The 15,257-nt window shown below is 34.0% G+C and overlaps 1 protein-coding gene across 5 annotated transcripts in view; it reads left to right on the top strand.

Moving 5' to 3' along the window:
- LOC124306338 (two pore potassium channel protein sup-9) overlaps nt 1-15,257 on the top strand; it is an 817,624-nt gene that overhangs the window by 4,244 nt on the left and 798,123 nt on the right. The gene's annotated exons all lie outside the window — the stretch shown is intronic.

Raw genomic sequence — 15,257 nt, 5'->3', positions numbered from 1 at the left:
TGAAAGCGCATGCGTACAGACGGACACTTCGTCATAGTTGTTTTGAGAGTTTCATGGAAAAGGACCTTGCGATGGTTTGGGAGGTAAGATCAAAAGATTAGCTGCAAGAGTAAGTTTGCAAAATATAAACGACCCAATAAATAACCCTGCCAAATTTTTCATGTGGGTTAACGAAAATATAAAAAATATTAATACTGAATTCTTTTCTCTTGATGATTATAAAACGGAAGCTCAAGAACTCCAAAACCGTTTCAAGAAAGCTAAGATGCTTCGCGGAACTTGAATGTACCATTCATTTATTCCAAAAGAAAACGACAAAATTGAAGTAAAAGTTACATCGTTAGCTATTGAGTGGACTATTGCAAATGTATGCAAAAAATAAAAATAAACACTCACTTGAGTCGTTAATTCATGTTTAACGCTATATTTCCGTTTTACTTATCGTCCCTGTGTAAACGTACTCTGCGCTGACGACAGCGCGCCGCGCGGTCGCAATATTTTTGAGTATTAAAAAAAAATATACCACATTCGAACTCCATTCTCATATTTTGACTGTTACTACAGAATTGAAGTGGAAACACGATGATATGCTTTTAAAAATTTTAAGTTGGTGAGTTAATGATGAAAATAGCAAATGAAATTTATAAACAAAATAATAATTATTCAATAATGTCAAACGCAAATTTCAAATAAATCACTGCATAGAATGACTCAAGATCTTCAAAATCGATCTCTTGCATTTTTTTGTAGGACCAATGCATTCGAAGATACATTGGTTTGAATGTTCGCATGCGCGACGTTCTTTGTGATTTCCTGCAAGTTTCAACCATGCACATCTTAAAAAAACATCGTAAAATTTTTTTCGCGAAACACGTGTTCCATTATTTCATTAGTAGAATGCGTCTGTAAAATTTAAGAATAATCGGAATCATTGATTAAAATTTTTACCGAAAATCGTACGGTTTGACGTGGAACGAACGATATGGAAGAAGAATTCTAAAAAGTTAATTATATTGAAGTATGGTAGTACAATAGTTAAAGCAAAGACTTGTGTCATTTCTCCCGAAGAATAGTTAATTTCTACGAAGTAGGTACGATAAAATCCTTACAATCGAAAAATCAGTTTCGCTATCGTGTAATTACACTGTATCGATTAAATTTGAAGCTCATTTAAAAATTTATAAGTACAAATAAAGAATCTTTATTCGTCATTTTTTTTTCTTGTAATGCTAAATTATCGTTTTGGGAGAAATACCCTGCAGTTAAAATTTTACCTTTATCGACATCTATGGAATACAATGAAGCTGTGCTGTCAATTTCATCCTATACGGTGTTATTTTTCCTGTATGGTGTATACCTTTATCAATGCTTTGTTTTGTCATCAATCAAAAACAAGGTTTGTATGATTTTAACCACGGTGGTTGAACTTGTGAACCTGTTTTTTTTTCTTACGTCCCAGCACGTGGCCGGGCAATCGATCTCATTAATTTCCGGCGTCTAATTAACTTCCTAGTATTTTTCAATTTTTTTAAATCTGAATATTGGACAATCTAGTATATATATATATGACGTTACCATGGGCAGTACAAAGATAAAATTGAAAGGAACCTGACGCTCGGAAAACAAAAAGTCTTGTATATTCTCTGGTAAGTTATACGGTAACTGAAAACGGCAGTGTTTACTAAATTTGACTCGAAGACTCGAATATCGTGAGCCGACGTTGCATGATTATTGCTGGAAGAGATCTAATCCATTAATGCAGTAGTATTTTTAAGTTTCTGATAAACTGCGTAGTAGCATATTTGCGTATGATTTTAGGTGATTACTATTGCGAAAAAGTTCTTCAATCATTAGTACAGACAATTTTATTATCGCAGACGGCCTTCTCCATTTAACTGATTTTAATGGGAACGGGGAATTGAAATGTGAAAGAAAAACGGTTTCGTAATGATTTCCAAACAAATAATGTATCGTAAATGTTACACCGGTATGACGTTGAAAACCGGGTCTGACCACCTGAGATTTCAAATCATTTTTCAATGTATAGTTCGGAGTATCTGGTTTATTAAAGATTTTTTTTCGACCTTATTCAATCAGGTGAGTGCAAATTCTCAGTATTTTAGGTCCAATATAACACTGTCAATTACTTGACGTTTCGGCCCTTTGAGGAGGGCCGTCCTCAGAAGCTAAATAACATATTTACACGGTACAAATAATACAAGCAAAAGATTAATATGAAACCAGCAAAAGCGCAAATAAAAGGCCATAAACGGGAAAAATTATTTTCAAACAATCCTATCAATTACATCAAATGCACGAAATATTTCGAAAAATTATAATAACTTCCTAGTTGGAAAAAACATCAAGAAAATGACGAAATTGATTTTAAAGTTAGGTCAGTGGAGCGGCAAAAGATCATCAATCTGTATCGGTAATGAGGCTATGAGCTGTCACTATTAGAAAGAAATCGACACAACGAAAGCGGAAAAAGTATAATATAAATAATAGTACAAGAAACCTGTAATTGACTTACAGTCAGTGCGATAAGGTGTTTCTTTATTTATTAAAAACAATCCAAAACCTAAATATCGATATCTCAAGTCCACAAGACACGAATCATCGCGGATTCAAATTGGAAAGGAGAAGGAGAGAAGCGAAGTTTCTGAATCTAGATTAACGTACGCGAAGACTAGCGTAAAGTTACTGGAAATTGTAACGAGAGCTGCCCGGCTGAACACAGTAAATGGATCAGTCGAGTTGGTGTCGTAATTAAATGCAGGTAGCGTGAAGCAATATAAATTGGTATAGGGTTGACTCGACTCTATATTTTCGACGCGACGCCGACACTGCGGCGGTGGTGCAGCGCGGATGGATGACGTGCGCGGTGAGCTAACTGCGAATAAACCGTTTCCGGAGGCGACGACTAGGGCGGTGGGTTCGGATTTCGACACGTGGATAACCGAGTAGACGTCTTTCGTTACCCCGCATCCTTATCTCGCGCTGCACTCTCACGAGACTGACTAATCCATAACCACGCGGACATTATAGGCCGGGAAAAATTGGAAGGTAGTACTTTTTAGGTATCAATTTAGAAACTTGAACCATGGGTAATTCGATTACGCTGAATCGAATGGTGGTAATAATTTTTCAATCAACTTCCGAGATCATTATACGTATAAAAAAGGGTTAAACCGTTTAATTGGAAACCTCGTAACTTTAGTAAAAAAATATCTCAAACGAAAGATGTTGACCACAAAAAAAATACGTCAAACGGTATCCTATGTTCATTTTCGTATCTGAACAAATAAGGGAGAAAAAGGCGAATGCAAATGTATTTTTAAACGGAACTGCTGTTCAGACGGAGCACCACTGGGATGGTGGGGATGCTAGATATGTCTGTCGCATATATACAAATTTAACATTTTTCTAATTATTTAAAACTTTGGCGTTTTCACCTCCCCCCTCAGGTCCTCATTTAAACGGTTTTTTGTTTACTCTGCCTTATTTTTGGAGATACGAAGATGAAAGTAGGATACTTTCACATTTTTTTTGTCGCCAACAACTTTTGTCTGATACGTTTTTTGATAAAGTTATTTGGTTACGATTTAAACGATTTATCCTTTTTTTTATAATAACCTTGGGGGTACATTGCAGAATTATTGTCACAATATTTGGTCATTTTCGCTATTGACTAAATTCAAAAGAGCGCATGAGCCGTTTTATTAAAAATTATTTTGGTAACTGTTTAAAATCAAATGGCGTATAAGCTGTTTTCTTCTTATTTTGGCCGTTGGCTAATTCTAAAATCGAAAGCGCGCAAAAAACATTTTGCATTCATTTTTGACTCTGACTAAAACCAGAGAGGCGTATAAGTCTTTAACTTTTATCCAACTTTCTATGTGATCATGTTGATCATGTTGATACACGTCCTCATAATTTTGTCACGCGGCGTATATTGCCTTCCAATTTGAGACAGCTTCCTGCGTGATCTTGTTAATATACGCTCTTTTGTTACATAAAACTCAAGTTTTTCGCACATACCCATTCGTGATTTTAGACATGTGAAATGATTTCAAAGGATTTCAGGGATTTTATATGATTTTAAAAGCGTAAGAAATTCCAGATGATTTTATAGGGTTTCATCAGGTTTGGAATAATTTCACAGAACTTCACACTATTTTAAACAAATCAAAACAATTTTACATGATATGTAAAATTTCAAACACTTTCACAGGGTTCCGAATAATTTATTGGATTTCAGAGATTTTCGGTGATTTCACAATATTTTATCAGATTTTCAGGGGATTTCATGTAATTTCAGAGATTTTATGCGTTTCAGGAAGTTTCAGAGTTTTCAAATGATCTCATGATTGTTGTACATCAAATTTGAAGGTAGTCCTCTTCCCCTCATTCGTCACAGAATCATTATTGTTCAATTGATATTTTGCCCAGCGTTGTTACACTATACTTTGTACTCACGTCAGGATTGCTGTATTACGTCTGGCGTGGATTCTAAGCCCGCCTAGAAAATGTTTTATAGTTTCCTTACTGCAATTTTTCTAAAAACTTTTGGCTCAACTCATTAAAATATGCATAGCATTTTATCATAGGTATGCTATATTAGAAGGTTACGTTACGGTTTTCAGCATTCGCGAATTTGTGATACATTATTGACTGGTAGCTTTGTTAAAGATAGATTGTTCCACTGAGTAATTGTTATCTCAATTAGCATTCAATTTGCTTTTCAATGGTAGGAGTTGATGCGATTTTCATCAATCTTATACCGTGTGTGATGGATTTTTGGTGTCGTAGGTCGAATCGAGTCAAATAAGTCAAAAAATCAATTATTTGACTCGATTTCGGCCATGAGGGCATTGCAGCTGTAGATGTAATCGAACCAGCGCGAATGTGACAAACAACACGATGCGACAACTTGTTAAGAGAAGATTTACTATAATACTTGTTACATATATACTTATTAAAAGATTTCTCCAGATGTAATATATAAGTGGAGAACATATTTGAGCGAAACTAAAAGATCAATCGATCGATTGATAACTATTCCGAGAAATTATCATAAGATTTATACATTTTCTACACGGGATGGCAAAGTTTACATCACATAAAAAAAAAAAAAAACTGGTTTTTGACCGATAATTTCGATGAAGTTTCAGTGTCGGAACTCATGTAAAATGATTTTTTTTTCAAATACAGTGTATGCATAAAGTATCATGCGTTTTGATAACATTCCAAATGTTCAATCACCGAAAAAGTTTTCCGTTTGAGACTTGTATTAGAATTAGAATGGCGTAAAATTAATAGTCATATACAGTAGTCTACGAAAATTACGAATAATCATAATAATGATCATGTTGAAGAAAATTGTGTCTACAGGAACGCCTGGTACATTTATTGAAAAAGAAGTCGAACTACATTTTCTGTCAAAAAGAGCAACGTTATTTATACAACAATATTATCCTAGAATTGTAACTATAGATGCAGATCAATCCTTTTGGACTTTTTTGAAATGTCTTTGGAATTTAAAATTTCTCCGTGTGAGAGAAAATACGAATGAACGTAAATAAAGTACGTGTTCATGACGAAATTGTGGAAGACTGTACAATCAACGTCAGATATTCAAAATAACAGGTTGTGGGGTACCAAAGCCTGGGGGAGAATATTAATTCAAACAAAATAAAACCACAATGGAGTGAAAATACATATTAATAGCGTAGCAGTGGACCGAAAATTATTCGTAAGATTGGGAAGTCGGTGATTGAAAAATATTTTTTTTATTTGAAAATGATCTTGACCTTGTAGTATAAGTGTGTGGTGGATCTTGGAAATGTAGGTCTTTTATTAACAACAAATTTTGCCGTCAAAGTTTCGACTCTGATTAGAGTCATCCTCAGGACATATTTAATGCATCTATTAGAAACAATAAGTTACAATACGTTGTTGGTGCCGAATCGGAACAACCTTAATAATATATAATAAAAGTAGAAATGATAATAAAAGAATAAAACGTAAACTATGTATATAAAAACAAAGGAAACTAACCTTATACAACGTAATCAAATGTTAAAAACGGTAAGAAGTCAATCGATAAAATAACATAGTTATGATGTTGGTTGTCACTTTTTTTTTACTTTCTTTATCTCCCATCGCTCCATTAGGTTTATTGATGGTTAAAATGGCGAACTAGTCAAAAAAGTTTTTTTCTTCACAAACAACCATTCTGTCTAAAGATCGTTACAGAAAGAGAGTTGGAGAAGGTGGGTGGGTAGAATATAAACGAATTTCTTGTAGCGAGTGAGCATGGATAAGAAGAAGAAAGTAAACAAATGCATATAAAAAGTGTGAGATAAGTGAGAGGTCGTTCACATCCCGCAAATGAGAAGATCGTTCGAATACCTTTATTAACGATTAAAAATAACTAACAGGTCGAATTTTCAGAACACAAAAACACTCTGTCATAAAAACGTTACCGAAAGAAAGTCGGAGGACAATGAGTAAATAGAATATAATCCGTTTCTTGTACCGAGTGAACATAGATAAGAAGAGGAGAGTAACTAGAGACATAAAAAGTGTGAAATAAGTGAGAAGGTCGTTCTTAAGCATACAGATGAAAAGGTCGTTCAACTGCCTACGACTTCATATCAGTGATTAGTTTAATATAAATTTCACTTAAGTTTTCTATGTCTTGCCTAAGATTGACCGAACTAATATGATTGGCGATATTACACATTTCTAAAACTAGTCGATTATAATATCGAGGTTCTTTATGTAATATCCTAACATTATCAAAATCAAACTGGTGGTTTAAGGACAATGCATGTTTTGTTAATGCCGTATGATGGTCGTCTGAGTCTTTGAAATTGTTTTTATGCTCATTAATTCGTACATTTAAGCAACGGCTAGTTTGTCCAATATACGGCTTGTTGCAATCCTTGCAACAGATTTTATACACTAAGTTTGATTGTTTTTCAAATGGTAATCTATCTTTCCCTGTATCACAAAACAAGCGTAAGTCATTGATATTTTTACTCACAAATTGTACGTTGTATTTTTTAAACGTTCAGTTTAGTGATTCAAACAAACCATTAACTTATGGAATAGAAATAAAGGTTAAGTTCTCTTTATTTGTTGGGATCAAGGAGTTATTGTTGTCTTGTTCTCGAATTTTTTTATACCTTTGATTGATGATTCTATATAATAGGCCCGGCGGGTAATAATTTTTAATTAAAATAGATGCATTAAACACGTCCTGAGGATGACTCTAATCATAGTCGAAACGTTGACGGCAAAATTTGTTGTTAATCAAAGACCTACACTTCCAAGATCCACCACAACAATATTTTTTTATATTTGTGTTAATGGATTGTCAGCCCTCGATCAAATGAAGCAAATCATATTTTACAATCCGTATTTTTTCTAAGTAATGCAATCTCTTCAAATTTTAGCAAATGATAGTACTTACGATTGTGCTCGTGGGTTGGTTCGAAAAAGTAAAACAAATTGACGAAAACACTAAATATACTAACAACAGATCTTTGTCACTTTGAGGTTACGGTACGCTACTGATACTTGAATTTCATTTTTTTTTGTATTCTGATATCGACCTTCGAATTTTCTCGAGCCAGCCTACAAGCACAATCGCAAATACTTTCAAACTTTCCCAAAGCTTGAATCGATTTACCTGCACCGAGAAAAGAAGAATTTTCTAATAAGATTTGCCGTAGTTCTAACGTTTTTCAGTATAACGGTTTTGCACTCTTATGCCAATTTTTTTGGCAGTGTTTAATATCAAGTTGCACGATATTTATAATTTCGCGATAAACAAGGAAAAATTTAAGTAAATTCGAAGAAGTTTTGAATTGCTTAGGCTGGTAAATAGTTCAAATATCTCAGTTACTTCTTGTGCATTTTTCTCAAATTACCACATTCACAGCCCGTCGAAAAATAGTAACGATGTTATAAAAATCTTTCGTCTTCTACGTAATACTAATTATCGGAGTGTCGAAAAAGAAATTTACATTCGATCTAAGCCGAATGGATCAGCGATGTGTACAGTTTTACAAAGATTGGCCAATACACAAAAACCTCGACAGAATTTACAGTAAAGCTGTTGACACTGTCAACGCTTAAGTTTAACTTAGACCAAGACCAAGTCCAAGTTAGACCCCCTTGACAGAAAATTACATCGAAGTCAGGAATTGGTACTGTGATTGAATCTGCTTGAGATTTGAAACATCGTTTAGAATTATAATAAAAATATAATTACTACCGAAGTCTGGATTTTATAATTCAATAATTTCATTTGAATTGGTTGCATAGTTATTTTTTTGGAATTGAAGATCTTGACCTGATTGATATTTGATGAGGCTAAAGTTCGTAATGTTAGTAGGTACTTTGAATTATGATGGACTTCTGGGATTTGTTATTACGTATCTTTGGACGTGTCGCAGATTCACTTAACCGTAATGAAACAAAAAATGTATTCATATTTTAAAAATTGAACTTCTAAACATTTCAAAATTTTAAATCAGTAATTTTTCTAATGTTTGGTTATCAAGCTACGAATTTTAACCTTATGATTTCATTGTATAATCTGAATTATCTACATTCTTTCGAATTAAAGGAAAGAACACTTATCTGTCACCTATGAATAACCTGATGAATTGTATGTGAGTAACGTAAGTGCATGATTGATTTTTCCTCGAACTCATTCTCTCACTACAAAGTATTCCAGAATCGAAACACTGCAGCGATGAATAATTGCTTCTTTTATACTCTTTGACTTAACTAAGAAACTCGATGAAGTGGTAATGTAAAGAGATGGTTGGAATCAAAACGATCCGTATCACTTCATCTACTGGTCTATGGGAGCGGTACAAAATGGATGGACGAAACGGAAAGGAATGGGATACATTTTCAAACATCGATACCGAACAGTGAAATTTTATTCTAGACAACGACTCGTGTGAATGCTGCAATCGCCTTTGGCTTGTCCTGCAAATCTCAGACGCGTCAGAAATTGCCAGTTTCCCGCACTAGTTGCAAAATATACTATCGTAGTATAATAAACTCTTTTCTTAATTTCACTCTGATTGAATATTGACAAAAGTTGAAATACTGCAAAAAATTTCCGTTGAAGCATAAGCTCGAGTAAAATTGAAGTTCTAAAATACATCCTAGTTAACCTGACCAGGTGAACATAAATTTGGTTCAATTACTAAATAAATTGAACATTCAGAGCAGCTTACAAGGCAAATGAGATGAACCTCTTACCTAATATACGCTGCTTCTTTCAAGACCTTCACGCGCACAACATCCTTATCTCACAATAGTAATTCATAATGTTTCTCTTTTGTTTCAAATTATTATGTTAAAATTAACGTGAACGTAAAAGTCGCATGTAATGCGCGTTTAACTTCTAAGAGGTCATGACACGCACGTGTCGAAAAATAGTTGCTGTCTCTGTTGGTCATACAATGTGAGTAATTTAATATGAAATTGTCTTGAATGAAAAATAAGGAATAACGTCTGCTGTCTAAGAACACGTTTTTATACGAATATCGGGATAAGCATTTGTAATTTTTTTGAGTACCCTGAAGGTGATCAGCCGGGGCTCGACCGAAACGTCGTTGATTAATAAATGACTGATCTAAATCTGAGTAAAAATGTCCTACATATATCCAACACTCTGGTTACGAAGTACTCTGTGAATGGTACTAGGATCAATTACGAAAGTGAAAACTATCTTAAAACTACAAGTAGTATGCAATAAGCCAATTCTTATTATTACAGGTGAAATAAAAGATAAGGCTTTGAGCTGACTTGGCAGTTCAGAATATTTAAGGACAATAGTTTACGCACATAGTTATTTCATGAAGTTGTATTTGAACAAAGAACACTGAGGGACTCAGAATTACGATAGACAAAGTGTTTCAGGAGCTGGCATTTCGGTGGATGAGAATTTCGAGATATTCCAAATGTATGGTCTAATAGTCACGTGCATCAGAAAATCTGCACGTTAAAATGTCGTACCCGTATTTTGATATTACAAAACTCTTTAGTCTCCTTCAGCCGTTTTATAGGAGCAGCTATTTTTAATGAAACATCTAAATATCCACGTTTCATTAGCATAGCCTGTATGATTTAGATTATGAAGTTGCCCCGGAGTAGTAATGTATCTGTCGAAAATGGAGATCGAAGAGCTTCGGGCTCCTTGGATACTGTCGGAGTAATATAAATTACATGAATTGCGTTTGTGATAGCAATAACGATGGGTTTCTGAACGATATGTTGATGTTTCTTATCAACTCTCGTGTATTTCGATACGCGAATATTTTTAACAATTTAATTTAGAACACTTCAAAGTGATTTATTCACCAACAAAATTTTCTGTATTATTAAAATTAAATTTCATTAATTTTAGGCACACTTTACAACTTTTTTCGTTCGATACTTTATTGATCAAACATTATACTCTGAAGAGAACCTCAACAATTGATCTAAGAAAACATTTGAGATGCTAGTGACAAGGCCCGTAATTAACGCTGGAATTGAATGCGAAACAAATATAAATAAACTTTTGAGAAATATCATTGAACAAATATGTTTTATTTTTCATGCATCACTGGATGTCACACGAAGGAGCAGTTTGGAATGACGGACAATGATGCTTGATTTTTTTATACGTCGCCGTTTCTTTCGACGTTTTCTTTATCGCCGTTATATACGACTCAATTATACGATCTCTGGTAGTTCATATCCTTCGAAAATCTAGCTGTGCTCAACCGAGGCTCCGGGTGTCCTGAAAAAAGTCCCGAGCAACTTGGAGACTATCAATATCAGTCGCATCAGATAAATCTTAATGGTGGAGTATCTTGCTTTCCTTACGCTCTGATCGCTTAATTCGAGCATCGTTGGCCTTCGATTACAATTACCACGCCAGTTCGTGTTTCCTCAGTCTAAGCTCACCCAAGGATCAACCTACAGAAAAAAGGGAGCTTTATGGGAAATACATGCCGGGCCTTGATTAGCTTCTATTTGTAACTAAACATTCCCAGCCATTCATTATTTATACTGTTTTCGATGAAAACACTGCCTTTTCACTTTTTTACGGGACTGTCCACTTACTCCAAGTAGTCCTCACAACCACAATCCTGCTCCTTGAAACTCTACTGTAAATTTATTTACGCATTCCTGTACATTCACATAGTGAACAAATTCCTGTACATATATTAGTAATCGATTTCTTGATATGAATAACGCAGAACAATATGATAATTATGATGATAATTAACGATTAAACGAACTTACTTGTATGTGAAGTTCGATCGTAATTATGTGAGAGCCTCGTTTGAGATAATTACAAGTAGTAGTTTACGTTATTCAGAAATATCACACCGTCCAGAGTTTTCAATTTCGGCGCACTCTGAGCTGCCCTCTAGCAGACACGCCTTCAATTTGCATATTGTAGAGCTTGACAGTAAAGAAGGTCTACAGAATTGCAGATTATTACACAATTACGGTTTTCGGGAATGAGAAACTGGGTGGGGTATAATCATCTCGAACATAATTACGATCGATCTTCACACACAGATAAGCTCGTTTGTTCGTCAATTGCATTTCGAGAATCGTTCTTCAAGATTACACGTAGGTGTTTGGCGCTAGAATCTTTCTTTATTTTTCGTTGTTTTTTTTATTCAAAATGGGTCTTACAATCTTCTTGACGTCGACCCTGTATATTTTACTTCAGTATCGATATTGCAAATGTACCATTTGGTGTCGTAATTGGTATATTGTAGAACCTAGCAAATACTGTCGTCTTAGTCGACCACCCCGCAATACTTTTAATCACGCTTCAGCCTATATCTTTTCTGCGCGCAGCCACATCGCTGCATGGCGGGTCTTATTGGGATTGTCACTTTGCAATGCGTCATCTGCTTGAAAAAAATCAAACCAATGCAACCAGGCTGACGGCTGATCGTTGACCGTGTTTTATTGCGTGTGGATAATAGAACATATATGTAATATTTCTTGATCGTAGAATGTAATGAAGCGAGAAAGTGAAAACCTCATGGGTGTAGACGATGAATTATTTATTTCTGATGTGCTAACGTTTCGGTCGAGGCAAAGGTGGACCTTCATCAGAGCCTGTAAATCGAAAATTGTACAATTGCAAATTTCCATATTATTATAATTATTTTTTTTTCTTTAGTGGAAACAATTTATAACGATGTATAGAGTTAGTATTAAACATTATCAACAATCCGAATAACAAAATAAATCATCGAGCATATCAATATTAATAAGTTTTAACATAAAGATCAAGAATATGAATATATAACGTTGTGTTTACAACAAGGTAGTTATAGCATTTCCGCTGATAGTACAAAGTACGAGTATTTTTGACAAAAATCAAGAGCATTTAAGTTATAACGATATATTCAATATTAAAGCTTTATTAAATTAAGCATATTAAGAGGTATTTTGTAAAACTTATGAAAACATGACTTCCATTAGCGCCTGAGTTGTTGTTGGTGAGATGTTTAACGGAGAAGTGCCACTATTTGAACGGTGATACATGAACTTTGTCGAACGGTCGACACTTAAAATCGATTGGTTATGGCGAGAGTTTTCGAAGTGGTACAAAATATCTCGGTTATTATACTCGTATGTTGTATCAAATTTGTAGGAATTATATAATTTGTCGATACGTTCAGATTGGAGTTTTTTTAATTAGTGTAGAAGAATAACCGTCATTCACCAATGTGTCTGAATTTAATTTTAGATTTTTTTTCTGAGTGTTCGATCAGTTAAATTCAAACCTCTGTCAGAGAGACCTGTTATGACGCTTTTCTTATAAATTAAAGGATGGTGAGATTGAAATTCAAAAATTTTTTTATTACTAAAAAACATATGAAACGGAAGTCAATAACTCCTTAAGTTTTTTAAACATCTTAGTAATAAAGAAAAATGATCGTTTACTCATTAACTGGTACAGAAAACCAACTTGGTCAGGTCGTTATTTGAATTTTGAATCTCACCATCCTTTAATTTATAAGAAAAGCGTCATAACAGGCCTCTCTGACAGAGATTTGAATTTAGCTGATCCGGTACTCAGAAAAGAAAATCTAAAATTGAATTCAGATACATTGGTGAATAACGGTTATCCTTCTACACTAATTAAAAAAGTCCAATTTGAACTTAACCACAAATTTGATACAACATACGAGTATAATAACAATCGTAACGAGTTCAAAACGTGCTCTGTAGTTTCATGTGTTACAGGGTTATCTGAACAACTACGTAAAATCCTCAGTAAACATGGTGTAAAATTACTATGCAAAAACACCAACACTAATGCATTATTATTTACCAAATTCAAAGATAAGGTACCACATACGGATAAATCTAATATTGTTTACCAAATTGACTGCATTGATTGTTATATGTGTTATGTAGAACATTTGCATAAAATAATTTACACACACAAATATGATTGTAAAATTAAAGATTTTGAGAGATCTGCCTTAGTAAACCACTGCGCCACTAAAGGACACAATTTTTATTTTGTCAACGTTAAAATTATAACCTCAGAAACCGATCATTATCGCCGATCAATCAAGAAGATGATCAACATCAAAAAAAAAAAAGATAACACAGTTAACAAACGTTCATATGTAGATGGTTCAAGTAATTTATACGACCCTTCTGTAAATTAAGAGATATTTTGCACCACTTCGAAAACTCTCGCCATAACCAATCGATTGTAAGGTATCGACCGTTTGACAAAGTTCATATATCACCGTTCAAATACTGGCACTTCTCCGCTAAACATCTCACCAACAACAACTCAGGCGCTAATAGAAGTAATGTTTTCGTAAGTTTTACAAAATATCTCTTAATATGCTTGATTTAATAACAGCTTCAATATTGAATATATCGTTATAACTTAAATGCACTTGATTTTTCGTCAAAAATACTCGTACTTTCCACTATCAGCCGGAATGCTATAACTACTTTGTTGTAAACACAACGTTAAATATCTATATTCTTGTTCTTTATGTTAAAACTATGCTCGGTGATTGATTTTGTTATTCGGATTGTTGATAATGTTTAATAGTTACCCTATACATCGTTATAAATTGTTTTCACTAAAGAAAAAAAAAAAATAATAATAATACGGCAATTTGCAATTGTACAATTTTCGATTTACAGGCTCTGATGAAGGTCCACCTTTGCCTCGACCGAAACGTTAGCACATCACAAATAAATAATTGATCGTCTACACCCATGAGGTTTTTTCTTTCTCGCTTCGATAATAGAATAGGTATATTATTGATTACATTTCATTAATTTATGTGACATGAGCAATTTGAAACCTTAAAAATTACGATTTCCCTCCATAAAAATTAAAACTTTTATTATTTGGTGACGAAATGACGCCAACAACCAGGCTCTGACGTCGTAAGGACATTTTCCAATAACCCATAAAAACTGTGGTATCTGTACTAGCTTTGTTCAATACATTTTTTAACCATCTATTGAGTGTTTGGGAACTAACCAACCCATGAGATCTTCGTAACGGCATAAAAAAAAATGTATTCATCATTTTTGTATATCTTTGGTGGTCTCTAAATAATCTAAGACAGCTATGGCAACACGTAACCTTGGCCTCTCTTGAACACGGGGTAACACAAGCTTAGGTTAATCTGCACCTGGCTTAGATGTTTTTATCAGATCCGATATTCTTGTCTCTAGCCCTTTTCCGAATCTATAAATATTTTCCAGTTTTATTAGTGATAATATTTGAACGGGATGAGCCATAACAATAAGAACCAGTAGGCGTTTTCAGTGATCTGCTTGAAAGTCATTTTTGTGATATCTGACAACTTTTATATATCGGCAACAACTGTTTCCGGGTATCACGTGCTGGTTTATTTTGGTCCCTGTAGTCTCAATCCAAATACGCCCTTGAAAAATCTGTTTATTACAGCATCTTAAGAATACATTATTCCCTGATATCAGTGATTTCGCTGACCTTATTGAATTTAAGGACCCATACGCTGCACCAGATTGAAATTTTCTTTTTAATAATACTAGTATCTCAGCGCTTTTTGATCTGTATACTTCGTATTTGTTTTCTTTACAAACGGCCCATCATTCTTTTAAACAACTATTATTCGGCTTCAGCGTTGATGCTGATAAGGATGTCAATAAAATCTCGACTGTCTCTTCTGATG

This window comes from Neodiprion virginianus, chromosome 1, assembly GCF_021901495.1.
Source record: "Neodiprion virginianus isolate iyNeoVirg1 chromosome 1, iyNeoVirg1.1, whole genome shotgun sequence".
In the NCBI taxonomy this organism is placed as follows: Eukaryota; Metazoa; Arthropoda; class Insecta; order Hymenoptera; family Diprionidae; genus Neodiprion; species Neodiprion virginianus.
This window is presented reverse-complemented; position numbering and strand designations above follow the sequence as displayed.